This window comes from Ixodes scapularis, unplaced genomic scaffold (assembly GCF_016920785.2).
Source record: "Ixodes scapularis isolate PalLabHiFi unplaced genomic scaffold, ASM1692078v2 ptg000137l_1___fragment_3__unscaffolded, whole genome shotgun sequence".
Classification (NCBI taxonomy): Eukaryota; Metazoa; Arthropoda; class Arachnida; order Ixodida; family Ixodidae; genus Ixodes; species Ixodes scapularis.
In genome coordinates, this window is record NW_024609920.1 from 476,051 (window position 1) to 493,278 (window position 17,228).

Below are 17,228 nucleotides of genomic sequence, written 5' to 3' on the forward strand. Positions count from 1 at the left end.
CTCCGGGTGTCCACACTGCCCTCAATCATAGTGGCCACTCTAATGTTCGCAATGTTTGCGCCTCTGTTGTTTTCTCCATGGCATATTTGTGGTTTCAGCAGGTGCATGCTCTACGGCTTTTCTAGAGTGTTTGTTGTTTTGTTCATTTGAGAACGTTGAAGCTGACCAGCCGCAGTTTCAAGGACAATGGTGTGGTAGTTGCCATTGGCGACGCAAAATGTGCACCCCTACAGATAACAAGCCTGCATTCAAACCACCCGATCCAAATGTCTATCAATCATTTCTTGTGCGAGAGTACAAATGCAGCCGTCCTGAGGAGAAATATATATTCTTTAAATTCCGTTGAATTTTTTTTATTGGTGTCAGGAGAAGAGAGACTAATTTCTAGTTCCCACTTAATGCAGGATTACTTAACGATTCTACCAGCAGCTGCCATTAGAACTTGGGGGAAATCATTCTGCCAACAGAGTAACAAAACGAGTACATCACCCGAATTCGTCACATGGTATCAGCAGCCAATGGGAAGCGACTGCCGCTAGTATTGTGGAAACATGATTCTGCCGGCAGAATCGACACTGCCTTAAAATATGCCAGAAAAACTTTGCAGCTTCACCTGACAACCCAACCAAAAAAGGGAGGGCTTCGTTGCTTCCGCGATGCGCCGAACACGCACGCACGATCGGCGCTTAGGTTTTGTTCAACGAGCTACCAGCCCTCACAACTGCGTTATATATTTATTCCTCACCGTGTCTTGGGAATGTGTCTCGAAGGCGCCTAGTTAGCGACGAACGCACGATCCAGCTACCTGCAAGCGAACACCAAGTACGGCCCCGGTCAGATAAACGGCGCGAACGCTTTAAAACTGGTAGATTGTCACGTTTTATTACTCTGAAGGGTTACATTAATATCCCGTCTTCGTACCTAACGTGTTGCGGGGCGCCAAAGCGACCAGAAAACTGCTTGGGCATACGATGGGAGGCAGATCAGCTGATCTGCCTCCCCTCGTATGAGCAAACCGTTTTCTTACTTTTCTTCATAAATAGATCGTGTCCTGCATGTTCCTATGTCAAGCGCGAACTAAACCTTGGCGATGTTTATCTAGGGAACACCTCACGCTCGGCCGCTGACCGTTCATGTGTTCACGCAGAGGTGGTGAGGCTCCGACGAAGCGGTTCGATAGCGAGGTCGTCTGACGAAGCACTGGATATTCCCGCGGCCGCCGTATTTTCAGAGCATTCAGATCACCGAGAAACGTTCGAGTCCCGTTTAGGTAGTAAACTGTCCTTGCAAATACGCTGGCTGTCGGCGTTTTTTATTCGTCACTCAAGACCAGACCGCGATCAGCAAGCGCCCGCGGTACGCTACTATCTCACAGGCTAGGCAATGCTTCTATTTTGTAACACTTGGCAAAGCATAGCTCCACGGGCACATAACAAGAGTAATCACAGGTACTCACTTTAACATACCGTGAATATCCAGTGCTTACTGTCATTAGAACGACTTGCAGCTGTAGGCCCACCGCCCACGGCCCCACCTTTCTGATCCAAAAATGGACGGGCATCCCATCATGCAACACATTAGCGGCACTTGTAGAAATATAAAATTTATCCAGTGCTCTAAGCCAAACTAGGTCACTGTAGCCAAACTGCATTGCCGTCTCGTGGCCCGCTGCCTGGTGGCGATACCCGCGGCCTTTCAGACTAGGAGGCTCGTCCTGTTCCCTGGCTTCCGTCCGACGCGCTCCCTATTGCTGCGACCGGCACAAGGCGCTGCTTTGCAACCGCTATGCAGCTAGTCTGTTTTAGCCGGCGCGACGGGCAGCCGAGCTCGCTTGAACCCACTTCGCGGCGCGGTACACTTTCCAGATAACATTTCTCTGGGATTTCGGCTACGGGTTGAGTAACGATTTATTTTTATTTTGGCCTTATCCATATTCTTTCAGGTTGTGCCCTCAAATTGATAATGACGCACTTTCTTCAATGTTTGACAACGACTGCGATTATATTTCTTTATTGTTTCGTAAACCCGGGCCGTTTTCTTGGATACCAACATGCGATAAAACGTATATAAAGCAACTCGCCTTGCTAAGGCTTTCTGTTTTGAGAAAATGCCACCCAGAGTTCCAATCAAGGAAAGAAGCTTGATTGCAAGACTTTACACCGAAGGAGTTTCACAGCGGGAGACCTGCCGCCGTACGCGACGGTCGAAAACAGCGGTAACTAGACTTATTAAAGCTTTTCGCGATAATGATGGAACACTCTCAGACGCAAAGAATTCTAAGTACCCCTACAAAACCCTTTGCATCCACCTCCTACTGTGGCACATCCTCTCTTGTTTACCCTCCTCTCTTCCTCCTCTTCTCTGGCTCCTCGAGCGCAGTTCAATGGCCAAGGCTATGAAAGCCTGACTCAGCCGCAAGTCCGGTAGAGGACGGACGTCCACCGCCGACGGCATGTAGTTTGTTCTCAACGAGGGAAGGTGGGCCGGACTCGTACGATTGCACCAAAAGCTCGCCGCTGTGGTTGTGCACCCTCAGGTGGGGCAGCCACCTGGTGAGGGACTCCAGGAGGCGGTCGTCGACCTGCAGCACGTCCGGGAGCGAACGTCACGCGGCGCACGAACCGTCCGCACAGGTTGCCCTCTCACTCGTCGGGGGTCCATTGTTCGTTTACCGGTACCGCCAACCACGTAGGCATGTTCTTGAAGCGCCGTTCACACACTTGCAACCGAGTAGGACGGAGAGAGACAACACCGCTTTTTAAGCCTCTTGCGACGTTGCAGGACCAAATGTGCTGTTGCGGAGCAGGTTATCCGCCGCATCAAGAGGCTTAAAAACCGCTCATGCCTCTCTCCGTCCTACTTGGTTGCAAGTCTGTAAAAGGCGCTTTATTGAGCGGTCGAAATACGCAAAGTTACTACGGTGTGGACGCACGGGCAGCATCCGATATTTCGCCGAAGAAAGCTACTGCGCATGTTCAAAATGCATTCCGCAACGCCGGTAGCGTATTGCCACGCGCCAAGTAGGCAGCGCGGCGGTAGCCTAACGGTTATCGCGCTTGCCTCCCACGCGAAGGGCCAGGGTTCGATTCCTGGCCGCGGCTACGCATTTTTGTTTACACTGTAATGTGATTTTCTGGTGAATTCGAGAACCATCTAGCTGATTCTAGGTTAGAATGTTCTACGCGTCGAACATTTTACATCGAATGCTCCAGAAGCCAACGCGTGTACAAAAGCGGCTCCGCTGGAAAGCAAGATTCAGTCTCGCCCCTGCGTTCGACTCAGCTGTTACGCCGACTTCGACGCCCGCGACGCTCTGTTATTATCTTTGTACCCTTTTATTTTTCGGCACGTCGTGAGCAACAAAGGTGTTCTCCGTGACCCTGAGAAGACCCGTGCCGTGGCTGCATTTACGCCGCCGTCTGACAAGAAGGCCGTGAGAAGATTCCTCGGACTTTGTGCCTACTACAGACGATTTGTTCGGGACTTCGCCGAGCTGTCCACACCGCTGACGCACCTCACGAAGGACGCCGTAAAGTTCGAATGGACAGACGAACACCAGCGGTCATTCGATGAGCTGAAACGAAGACTCCAGACGCCCCCGATTCTTGGCCACTTTGACCAGTTCGCTGATACAGAGATCCACACTGACGCCAGTAACACCGGACTTGGCGCGGTGCTTGTTCAAAGGCAGGACGGGGCAGAGCGAGTCTTCGCATACGCGAGTCGGACGCTATCTAAGGCGGAGAGGAACTACTCTACAACTGAAAAGGAGTGCCTTGCTGTCGTCTGGGCGATAACAAAGTTTCGCCCATATCTGAATGGAAGCCCTTTCCCGTGGTCACGGACCACCATTCGCTCTGCTGGCTCGCGAATCTGAAAGACCCCTCCGGACGACTCGCCCGGTGGAGCCTACGACTGCAGGAGTTCGACATGACCGTTGTGTACAAGTCCGGTCGGAAGCACCATGACGCCGACTGCCTGTCAAGAGCTCCTGTCGAGGCCGGTCCTGCCTGTATCGAAGACGACGACGATGAGTGTTTCCTCGGCGCTTTGGACGTCAGCGACATGGCAGCACTCCAACGAGAGGACCCTGAACTGCGAGCGCTCATCGAGCACTTAGAGGGACAAGCGAGTTCGGTTCCCCGTGCTTTCTTAAGAATCCTGCATACATTCTCCATGCGGCGAGGGGTGCTGTACAAGGAGAACTTCGTCAACAACAACACAGCATGGCTGTTGGTTGTCCCTGCCAGCCTTCGAGACGAAATATTCCAAGGATGCCATGACGACCCAACGGCTGGACACCTTGGCTACAGCAGGACGCTCGCCAGGATTCGAGAAAGGTACTACTGGCCGAGGCTACCGAAGACCGTTCACCTATACATTCGATCATGCCACGAGTGTCAGCGACACCAAGAAACCACCAACGAAGCCGTCAGGAATTCTGCATTCGATTTCTCCCCCGTCTATGCCGTTCCAGCAGATCGAAATGGATTTACTTGGCCCTTTCCCATCGTCAACGTCGGGAAACCGCTGGATTATCGTCGCCACCGATTATCTCACACGGTACGCCGAGACGAAAGCCCTTCCAGCAGGCACGGCTGTTGAAGTCGCAAAGTTTTTCATTGAGTCCATTGTCCTCCGGCACGGTGCCCCTGAAGTCCTCATCACAGACCGTGGATCTTCGTTCATGGCCCAGCTGCCGCAAGAGATCCTTCGTCTCAGTGGCACCGGCCATCGTCGAACCACTGCATACCACCCGCAGACCAACGGGCTGACCGAGCGACTCAGCAAGACAATCGCCGATATGATCTCTATGTACGTCGACGTAGAGCACAGGACGTGGGACGAGGTGTTGCCCTATGTCACGTTCGCCTACAATACGGCGGTTCAGGAGACCACTGGATTCACCCCTTTCCAGCTGGTACATGGTCGGAAGGTAACGACCATGCTGGACGCAATGCTGCCCCATGAGCCATCTGACAATGAGAGCGACGACGCCCAGGCGGTTGCTCAACGCGCCGAAGAAGCCCGCCAGCTCGCCCGACTCATGATTCAAGACCAGCAACGCGTCGACGCGGGCCGCTACAACCTTCGTCGCAGGGACGTTCACTTCCAGCCCGGAGACAGGGTGTGGGTGTGGACGCCTATCCGTCGCCGCGACCTCAGTAAGAAACTCCTAAAACGATACTTTGGACCATACAAGGTACTTCGTCGCCTCGGCGAGCTCAACTACGAGGTGATGCCCGACGGAACAAGAACATCATCACGCCGCCCACCACGACCTGAAGTCGTCCACGTCGTGCGCCTGAAGCCGTACTACGCTCGATAGGACTGTGGATCTTATGTGTTTCAGATGACTTTTAGTTTTCCGTTCTTTTTATGTGCTTTGTTTTGCTTTGTGTTGCATCGGGGCGATGCACTTTTTAAGGGGGGAGTAATGCCGCGCGCCAAGTAGGCAGCGCGGCCGTAGCCTAACGGTTATCGCGCTTACCTCCCACGCGAAGGGCCAGGGTTCGGTTCCTGGCCGCGGCTACGCATTTTTGTTTACACTGTAATGTGATTTTCTGGTGAATTCGAGAACCATCTAGCTGATTCGAGGTTAGAATGTTCTACGCGTCGAACCTTCTACATCGAATGCTCCAGAAGCCAACGCGTGTACAAAAGCGGCTCCGCTGGAAAGCAGGATTCAGTCTCGCCCCTGCGTTCGACTCAGCTGTTACGCCGACTTCGACGCCCGCGACGCTCTGTTATTATCTTTGTACTCTTTTATTTTTCGGCACAAGTTCGCCACATTAAACGTTTATTTCTCCCTGTTTATTTCCTGTTTCCTTTTGGTCACCACTCGTGACAGTATTTCCAAAACCTGGCCCTTCCAGATCTGCCGCGGAGCGGCGTGCTCTGATTGGCCAGATTACCGCCGCACAAAATTTTGACGGCGACACACATGCGGCGCCGGTCGCTGGCAGGAGCGTCTGCTACACTCCGGCCGATACTTTGGTGCCGTGGTGGCTTAGTGGACGCGTTGTTGTGTAGAGCACGCGTTTTTTCATCTGCCAGTGCATATCCATTGAGTTATTCCGTATATCACGCGCATAAAAGTCGGTAGCAGAAGTTTCGATCATGCCGATGTCCACAGTTCGACTGCTCCAACTTCGGCGATTCTCCACCCAAGCTCGAATGAAGTAGGCCTCGCTGCTCTGTTCCGTAATTGAAACCGTGTACACGTGGAGTGCTTGCAGTGCTAATGCGCAGACGTGCTTTTCAACCGTAATTCAAGAAGCGAGAACCATAGCCCTGCACAGCGTGTGTGGCTGGTGTCGACGTTTTCCGTGTGACTCTTGTCAAAGTAAGCCTTGTCGCCTTCCTACGCGCCCGCGTAGCGCCCGCAATGCTGTCAATCGTACTGCTCAATTCGCTTTTTTCTTGCTCTGAAACGCTATGCATATTTTATATCCACTTCAATGCTTCACAGCTGAATGAACGCTTGTTTGTCGCTGGAGAAGATTGCCATGAACGGATTTACTTTCGCGGTTTTACGCCCCGCAAGTGTTTACTTTTTCTGCCGTATTTTCACGTTTTATTGCACAGACTGCTTTGATTTGTACCAGTTTGAAGCTATTTTGCGCATACCAAGTTTTCTGAAATTAAAAGGACGCGAATTGGTTTCAAGCTGTTTGTTTCTTACGCCTATCATTATTTCACGTCATATTACTTTGATCAGCGCTGGAGGTGAGCTAGGAGTGCCCTAATATGTCTTTTTAACCCCAAGGAGCAGAGAATGAAGTACGATATAAAAACCCATGCAGAACTTGGTTTCAAAATATAGGGACCTTGTCCTGGTGCCTTTTTGTTCACTGTTCCCGTCTCTGCACTTGATACATAGGTATGTGACCTGTTCAGTTACCTGAAATGTCATCTGCCCTTTCAGTTTGTGGAGGTCCATGGGATTTAGAACGGAAGCATTAAAGCCATCTTCAGAATTACTTGTGCATTAAACCCTGTTACCCACGGGACATTCTTGTGGGAATCTGAAGTCCATGCTATTGATTGCTTCTTCATGCTAGTGATAGACTCCAGCTACAATCTAGTTTTGTCATCTTTATTTCGGTCCCATCAACTTCCAGCTTCTGATGTCATCACTGTGTAATGCTGAAGTTTTAAAAGTCCCATAAATTACAGGCAGATCCAGACTATCCAGGAAACTGAGTACAACGAATGCGATGCTGCTGGTTCTCACGACGAGCGACTTATACGCACACACCCCTAACATGCCATAGGCCGAGTCCCTAATAACCGCGTACCACTAGAGCAACAGCGACAATGAGCGACATACGACACTGACAGACAGCCTGTTTGTCGGAGTCCGCCGTCCCAACTGGGCGGACACGACGCAGAACACGGGGACAAGGAAACTTGTTTCCTAGTGGGACTGGAGTTGTCAACAACACTTCAAAATACAGAGACAAACAGAGTATGGCGACGCGGTTTTCTTGTTTTGCTCTTTGGGCATCAAACGCGCCGACAAACACGGTGAAAGTGGAGCCAGTTACTTTATTCCTTGTTTAAAGCTTCCGCTTGTCTTCATTTGCCGTTGGCGACTTTCCGAAAACAGTCGTGACAATCGACGCCCAACTTTTTCAGAACTAGAATTCCTGAATCGTTCCTTTTTTGGGTCGTTCGATGCATTCCAGGTGAGTGCCACAGAATTTCACGTCGATTTGAGGACGTTTTTAACTTCATATCCGAATGATCGAGGGCAGGCAATTTATTGGGGAGAATACGGGGGTAGTTTTATGGGGTACAATCACTGAACGGATGACAAGTCTCTCGTTTTGCCGGAATGGCTTGCCGTGGAACTGCCGAAACGTGTCCTACTTTGTGATGAAGAGTCTTACTTTGGTCTGTCTTCGCACATGGGTGAATCAATCCTGATGCAGGGGCGTAGACCTCATCATTCTGAAGCACCACCTCGTGCACCATGTTTTTGCAAGCATACCAAGTTTTTGCAGCCACAGCAAATACCGTTTCGCAACACGACCACTAGCACGCAAGCCGCGCCCGCGACCACTACGAGCAATCCAGGAATCGAAACTGCGGGAGCGGGAACAACGGTGGCCGCCAAGGGCTGAGTCACGGGAGGAATGGGAGGAAGGGTAGAAAAAGGTTGGGGAAGACAGCAACCGAAGGCACAAGCGGGTGAGAGAATTAAGTTTGTCTCCGAGAGATGTTCCTCAGTGGGGCTGCTTGCTGCGCTTCAAGTTCAACGACAGACAACAACTCGTCCGTCATCGATGGTTTGTCGGCGCTTGTTGCAGATGTTGGTTGTTGCAGTGGAACAGCATCAGCGACACAAAACTTAGTGATGTTGCCGGACAAAAATCGGTGTTTGTCGCTCCAGTGGGACGACGCTATAAGAATTTTCTATTCAAAGCACACAAATCTATGCTATACACCCCTTGCGAGGCCTTTCCCAGATTTAGCAACACCTTCCCAGATTGACAATCATGGATGAACCCCTGGTCTCAATCCTGGCAGTGTTGCAGCAGTAGAATGTGGGCACCGCAGATGCCTGTTCTGCTGCGACTCACTAGCATGTCAGTCGAGGGAGACTCAAAGAACTCCAAGTTGGGACGTTGCGACGAAAGCAACATTTTCCCCCCTTTGCTAGGTACCTTTGCTTGAACTTCTAGAACGAGCCACACCGGGATCGAGACAATCTGCAGAAGTACATGGTGGCTACTATGACGCCTCTTGTAACGCCTTTATCTCAATTGCCATTCTCCAGCAGTTCTTCTAGGCACAGTCTTCAAAAGGTAATCAGATGAGCATGCACAAGCTACGTCAGAGTTCCAGGTGCAGTTCGGGGTCTTGCATCTGAGCAATATTTCTCGACAGTCACCAGATATGTTGATGAACACCAGTGTTGCAGGCAATCATCTGCCAAGAAACCACACTTGATCATGCAGACGCTTGCTTCCCAGAGGTCGATTGCATAGAACTCTATGGTGAAGCCCAATCCTGCCCATCAACCAGGCCTTTGGCACGTTCCCTCTACTGTGTAGCATTGCAGATGCTTGAAGTAGACTGCAGACTGCCTGCCTGATAGGAAAAAAAAGACCAAGCAGTCAATCCAAGCCACTCTTGAACCAATGTGCAGAAAAGGAAATTCAAACATGGAGATATAAAACATGCTGTATGCAAGCCAGATTGTTGGTCGCTATGCCTGTTCTGGGTGCGTCCCGATCAATCCATTGAGTGGGAGTGGGAGACTCGCCCTATTAAAAAGCCCCTGAGAAGAAAAAAAAAAGTTTTTTTTTTTAACTATCTAAATGAAACATACGTGTCAAAAAAAAAAGATTACGTGAAAAAATATTTTTTAGAGCAATATTGACGGCACGAGACGCGATTTAGTAGGCAGTCACGTCCCTTACCGCTTGTTTTCTTTCTTGGCATTTCAGGCGCGTGGAGCAGAGGTCGATCGCTTTCGCCTTCACGACCAAGATAGTCATTTTGGAATGACCAGTGACGCCACGGACTTCGCGCACTATTTCAATTAAATCTCTCGCAATCAATATTGCTCTAAAAAAAATTTTTTTTAGCAGAGGTGTCCCACCAGTCCGTTTAAAAATTTTTTTTTTTCTTTTCAGAGGTCCTTTAAGTTAGCCACAAAGTTACTTCCCAACCAGCAAGTTATCCCTTGAAGTCCTGCTGCATGCTACCTTAGTAAGAAAGTTGAAGATGGGAAATTTGGATCCGAATGAGCAAGAATGCTTTCCAAGGCGAAAAGCATTGATGTGTATGCTCCTCCAAAGTGCTTACCCTGCTACATTTCACCAGAATGTGATGAATTTATGCCTACATTGCACCATAAGGGAGTTTCCGTTTATAACTACCAAAACTAATAGTTCAGGCGTCACAGTACTGCCAGACTGTTCCTGCGACATTGTGTGAATCGTTCAGAACTTCCGGTTATTGCTTAGAATAATGTGCGATTTGATTTGATTTACACACCGAACATGACTCAGTACTTGGATGTTTCGTGGTATCTCTCATTGTATGTGGTATGTTCAGGCAGTCTAATTATCTCGGTTGAGTGCGCTTCTCACACCACACACTGGTGCACTGCCGAAAAGCTACACCCGTGGAGTAGGCATTGCAATTCTGCATATGTCGCTTTGCCGCAGCTCAGCCGTGTCTTAAAGGGGTACTAAAGTGCTTTTTGAGATCCTCGTTTTATTGTTATCACTCAATTTACAAGCACTAACCATCCTAAAAAAAAGAAAAAAAATTAAATTCATCTGTGGTTGACTTCCATACCAAGAAAATAATAAAATTTCTTGACACTTAGCGCTAGCGTCAGCACAGAATGACAGATGGCGCTACCGAACCTTCGTAAATATGGTCAAACATTTTTAAATCTGCCTCACCGATACAGCACGTCAGCGGCGGCGGTTGCGGTGCAAGACGCTGGTATCAAATCGAATAGCGCTGCATCATTCGTAGCTTTCACAGCGCAAGACAAAAGAACGAGGAGAACCGTTTTTGTTAGCATGCAGCATGTTGAAGCTGCGAATGACACTGCGTTATTTGGTATACCAGATGCGATGCATGTCTTGTTCGAATCGCAGCGCTATTCGATTCGGTCCGCACACCCCTACAATGATCTGCTAAAAATTGAGAGCCAATCAGCAAATGGAGCATACACGGAATACGAAACTTACCCATTGATTGGCGCAACAGTTCACGTGACCCTTTTCGGCGGCACTCCGCCAACTCGCGAACACACTGCGGGGACAGCACTTCAACTGACGAAGTTTCCAGGAACAGTTGGCATCTCGCACGTCCGCAAAATCTCCGAAATGGCATCGCGGAGCGTCCGCAAACAAGTCGTGACGGCCACGACGACGACCTCGTCGTCCCAGTACGTTTCGCAGCACTACCGCGCGGACAGCCCTGCGAACCCGGTGTCGCCTCGTACATCTCGCTCGTCGGACACCAACGCCGGCGGGAGCCGGGAACGCTCGCGCTCGCCGCTCTCGGCGTCCAGGGTTTCGAGAATTCGGGAGAAGAACGAGCTGGCTCACCTCAACGACCGGCTGGCTGCGTACATCGACCGCGTTCGTCACCTAGAGTCTGAAAACAGCAAGCTGACCGAACAGATGACGAGCCAGGAGACCCGCACCCGGGAAGTCGCCAGCGTTAAAATCCTGTACGAGCGTGAGCTTGCCGACGCACACCGCACCGTCAACCTGACCGCAATCGAGAAGGCCAAACTGCAGCTCGACGCCAAGAAGTGGCAGACAGAGGCCGAGACCCTGCGAACGAAGTAAGTAGCCAGCCCATATTTCTTTTTCTTGAGGCTATTTCTAAACCATGCGACTTCGGCGAGCGGCTGTGGCTCGCGGTCTTTCGTTGTCTGGCTTCTAGGCGTCCGTCGCTCGAGCTGTCTTTTCGAAGCGGGGCGGTTTGTGTGACCGCGAAATCTTTAACCGGCTTCGTGAGGTTTGGAGGCAGAGTCATGACAAGCTAGCTAGTTAAAGCTAGACATGATAGAACTTTAAAGCAACTAGAAAAAAAAAAAAAAAAAGAGCGGGGCATAAACGATTTGTCACAGCTTGTCGTGTTCTCCCCCCGCCCCTCACCCCCTTTTCTTTTTTTTGGTTCATCGTGGGTTTTGTGTAATTGCTTCTTCGAAGCTGCTTTTGAGCCGAGTACAAAAGCTGTGATGACCTGACAGCTTTTACCTTGGAAAGAATCCGTTGTAGCCCACACACCTCGGGTAGTGTCAGTTACAAACGGAATGAATGGAAGCGTAACAGCTCCACTTAAAAGTGCAGGTTCCATTGATGATTCAGTCGGCCGGCTGTTGAATGACGGTTTTGCCGACCTTGACTGATAGGTGGCGGTGGTTCGACCGGTTATGGCGTCAGTGTCATTTCCGCCACGCCTCTTTTCAGCGTAGCACGTTCCGTTTTCTTTTCTTGTGTGTTTGTCTACGTTTCGCAATGCGCGCAAGAAACATAATAGTGGTAGCTCTAGGTTTCTTTCTACATTTTCATTTATTTCCATCCTTACGTAGCAGCCACGCTTGCGAAATGGCTAGACTGGCTAGCAGTTTTGAGATGAACTTCTCCGGAGCAATGTCCGTGTGAAGTGGGTGGAATTCCTACTTGTCGGAAAACTGAAATACTACATGACAGATTGCATACTGCACACAGAAGAGTAATAAAAGAAGCTATTATCTGAACTTGTGTAAGGTCCGCATCGGCACTTCTCTTAGTGCTATATATTACAAGGCATTCCTTTTGTTAGCAGTTAGCGATAAGTTATCTGCGTGGGTAAGGTTATTCCTACACTGGCCGTGAAGCGGTTCTGGTGTCTTTGATCGTTTGCTCGGCCTACGAGTCTGCCAGCCTCTTTCGTAACCAAGTAAAACAAATTCAAAACCTGTTGCTCGATCTATGGAAACCAGTTTTGGGAGGTTACAACAATGATTCTTTCTCCTTTTTTTATTGAGTTTCTGACTTTTGTTTTACTCTAGCTCTGGCCTTTCGAACACCTGCGCTCTACCAGCTTACATACGGGGTTGTTGATTCCTCGCCATTTCATCTGCCCCTAACAAAGACGGATGTGGTAAATGCAGTAGAGGGCTGATGTTTCAATGGTCTTTCAGAATTCATTGGTAGTGTTCCAGTTCTGTTTGTAATGAAGCATGTAAGTGTACTCGTACTAGTCTCTCTAATTAACATTGTGATTTCACCCAAAACGTTTTGTCGTGCACAACATTACAATAGTGAATAATTACCCAAATAAAAAACAACAAATATGAGGGATATTGAACAGCCCCCTCCCAACGTTTTTATCTTCTCCTATATTTACCTAATCTTCCTTGGTGTGCTTGCACTGGTTATTGCTACAGCTTTCATTGGACAACTTCAGGGTGTCTAGCGACCGGGAATTGTCGGGGAAATTTTAGTTACTAGGAGAAATCGGGGAATTGTCAGGGATATTGTAAAAACGCGAGCCCAGTCAGGGAAAATGTGCCGGAAATGCCATCGAGTGTCTTGAGCATAGACTTGAGGACTTGGGGGAAGAAAAATGGGCAATGGATTCTGCTTAGATTGGAGCGCGGGCTCTGCTCACCCCATGTAGAGTGCTACCCGATGCAAAGGGAACAGCCGACCAATCCAGTCCAAGCCATGGATTGGATTGAACTGAGGGCACAAAACTATGCTAGATCCTGTTAGAACTACTAGATTTAGTAACAAATGGGAAAGCCGCAGACCCCAATTCAATCTAAGCCGACAGTATCCGAAAGTGTGCATCTGGCGGCTATGCCGTCATGCTGCCATTCGGTTATTTATGTGTGTGGTTGAGCGTCCTGCTTTCATCGTGTTTCCGGAAGTGGTCACTTCACTGACGATGTCGGCGACAAGAAAGTGCTCGTTTAATCTGGACTGGACGAGCCCAAATATTTCGGAATATGCAAGTTGGGTTATGCCCGTGCAAAATGATCCTCAGTGTTCAATGCTCAATGCCTTGTGTTGTAATTATCTTTTATATTTACCGGCCTCTACATTGGTCAGGGAATTTCACCTGAAATCTCAGGGAAAATCTGGAGAAGTCGGGGAATTTCAGAATATAATTTGCTAGACACCCTGACAACTTTCTTTATAATTGAAGTGTAACGGCAGGTGTAACTGTAGACGACCTTCTTGCAGTCGGGGCTCGCTGATGACTTGCATTTTATTGGGTATACATAATAAACTTTCAGTTCTTTTTTTTTTCTTTTTAAAATGAGCCCTATTGATCTGAATCGAAACTGAGACAAACACGATTGAGTGCTTATGCGGAGGGCAAGTTCGTCTGCATCTTGCGCAGGGGGTAGCGGTGACGTCAGAACGCCGAGCCCTTATTGGCTGATCGCGCACCCTATGTGAGCGTCGTCTGCTCCTTTGGAACGTCGTCTCTTCGCAACGTCGTCTGCGTCTGTCTTACCTTTCCTGCGACTTTCGGAAGTGCAGAGGCCAGCTTCACGAAACGATCTTACGCCAAAAATGTGCGTAAGACATAACTTAAAAATAAATTCGTATTCACGAAACGAAATTTCGTATGTTTTGCGCAGGTTACGACGAAATCCCACGACAGCTCCGAGCTGTCTTACGCACTTGCGATCAAATCAGCATGGCCGACAGCGTCGCGGTCGCGACGACCCACGGACGTTTATTTTTCTATGTGCGCTTCTCACGCGTCCCGACTTCAAGCAGCAAGAAAAAAGTAAAAAGTACTTGAAACAGACCACGACGAACAAGAACGCTGGATCCACAAACACCGGGGAAAAGTTCCAACGGCCATGATTCTACCGAACGCGACCAAGCGAGCACCGCAGTTAGGCCTAGCAGGCACTCCGCGACTCGGCGACCGTCTGCCCACGACCGGCTGGCGTGCTGAATGGAATGTGCCCGCGCGACCCGTGTGACCCTTTCCCGTATTATACTCTGATCGCTGACCTCAATTTTAGATTAAAAGGTCAATTTCTTCCTCTTGTTATCTCCTTGTTTCCCGAGGCAACGGTGACTCTCGCCGGTGAAATAGCGGTGAATCTCCGACAGACGCAGGAAAAGATAAAGCAGCCATCGCTTTGACTAGCAGACTTAAAGCAGACGACGTCAACTGTGCCAACCCGCCGACGCCGTTAAAGAGTGAGGGGTCTCGCCGCGCACGAAAGGAGGGAAAAAATATTTGGGAGGGAACTTGCGGACAACACGGTCACTCTCGGTTCTTAGCAAACAAACCTCGGCGCCTCGGGACACCTCGCCACTGAGTCCTTTGACTTCCCTCCTTGATGCGCGTCTGCTAGTTGTTAAACAAAAACAACCTACCGTTCGAGTTATTTCGTCTGCCCTCTCTGAAAGGCGAATTCGAGCTCGCTCGCAAAGACCTGCACTTCTGATAGTCGCAGGAAAGGTAAGCCAGACGCAGACGATGTTGCGAGCAGACGACGTTGCCAAGGAGCAGACGACGCTGAGATAGGGGGTCGCGATCGGCCAATCAGGTCTCGGCGTTCTGACGTCACCGCTACTTCCTTTCTCATGCGCAGAAGACGAAAATGAACCCACTTGCAAGGCGTATTGGACTAGCTTTGAGTTGCGTACTGTGGTCACCTATCCATTGGTTTTTCTCGCATAACACGACCGATTTCAGATTAATACTTTTTGGAAGTGATGCCCGCTATCCAGAGCCATCTTTAACCATGTGTTTGAGGAAATCCCGACAATCCTGCGAGCAGCCACTTCTCGTAGTTGGAGTAGGTCTGGTCACGCAAGCAGTTTCAAGACTTCAGTCTAGTTATACGCAGTTGATTGCACTCAAGGCCCGTTCACACACTTGCGCTTGACTTGGACCGACTGAGACAAGACCGGGTTTTAATTTAATTAACCGGATGCGCAGCAATGCAGCCGATCGTGAGCCGTCGGAAAAGGCTTGAAAACCGGTCTTGTCGGAGTCAAGCGCAAGTGTGTGAACGGGCCTCCACACATAAATGTGCAAAGCAGCCTTTTGCCTAACATCGTTCACTGACGTGCATCTGCTTGCAACGTTTCAACCCCGTCAGACTCGCCAAACGAGAACGCGAGTGGTCCGCAGCTGAGCGACGGGTCACATCGCTCGAGTCTCAAAACGTTGACCTCCAGGGACGTCTGAATCAGGCCCTTCCACAACTCAAGGTAAGGAAAGCGGCCAAACGCTTGTTTTTACGTTAACCGTCGTTTGTCGTCTCCGTGGTCGGCTTGCTGAGTTTTCCGACGGCTTACTTTTCGTTGTGGTGGGAAGTAACTGCCGCTACGTCTACCAAGCTTCTGAACTGGCCTTGGTTTGTGTTAATATTTTGGAGCGACAGCCTTGCGTGGAAACCCTGCACGGACCTTAGTCGCTCGTGTTGGCATTGGTCACACGGTAGCATCGTTGTGGTAGAAAATGTCCCGGCAGAGTGCAGCTGTTGGTTGCTCTGATTTAAATGGCGATATGAATAATGCTTTAACTCATGTCGATTTTTATTAGGTATAAGTGTCAGCTAGAAGTTAAACAAAAACACAAAGGATAGAAAGGGACAAACACAGCAAATCATTATTATAATTTGTGTTTGTGCTATGTATATAATACATAGCATGATGTTGCCTAAGCCTCGGGTAAAGTCACTATGTTTGGCTTTCTCTGATGCTTATTGGGCAGTCACAGGTTTCCGCTGCGGGAGTTTTGTCGACAAATGTTCAATTTTTCACCCGCACACGGATGGTGATAAACATCTTGGGGGCTCCAAGATGTTTATCAAGATGTTTAGAAAGGGCTCGGTATGGGTGGGTCACCCATACCGAGCCCTTTCTCCGAGCATCTAGGCACCGGCCATCCCTTGCCACTGCTGTGTCATCGCCGCGGGCGCGAGAACTTGCGAGCGAGACCTCCCTGATCCAACTTGACTGCATACAGTGTGTGGAGTTTCTCTAATGTTCACTGTTTCCCCCTTTTTTTAAATACAATTTTTTTCTCTCGCAACCACTGTTCCAGGATCCCGAGTCCTTTTCCTCTTCTAATGGGACGACGACGAAGCGCTCGTTCTAACGGACGTGTTTTTCCTAGCTCCGCCGACATATATTTATAACTCCGAGTTTAAAAGGCACTCGCGCCCCGGAAAAGGGCCCCATGGATCAAGGGCAACCCTCCGCCACCCTCCGACCGTCGATTTTGGATCCAGGAGGAACCAGTTTGGTGAATATGGAACCCGATACTATGGACACCTCGCTAAACCTAACGTCTGGAATGCGAGACACGGAAACTCAGGCTGCCGCTACAGGGACAACCGCGACCACGGCGGGCCCATCGACGGAAGGCCTTCAAATCGTACTGGACCTGAACACCCTCGGCAAATAAACGAATTTGGAGTTGCGAGGGAAGATATCGGAAGGCTCTTTGTAAGCTTCTTGACCTACCTCGCTACCGCACAGCAAGGAAAAGGCGCGCAACCAGCCGCAGCAGAAAAGGTGAGCTCAAGCCTTGGACAAGAATATCCCACGATAGCTCAAGCAGCACAATTGACAAAGACCCCGCTAAAGAGCCAGAATGTTAAACCTAACGGGACAGAAGCCACCCTTTGGCGGAAAATATCGAGGACAACTCCTGGACACTAGTCCAGAACAGGCGCCGCCGTAAACGCTCGCTGACATCAATCGAAG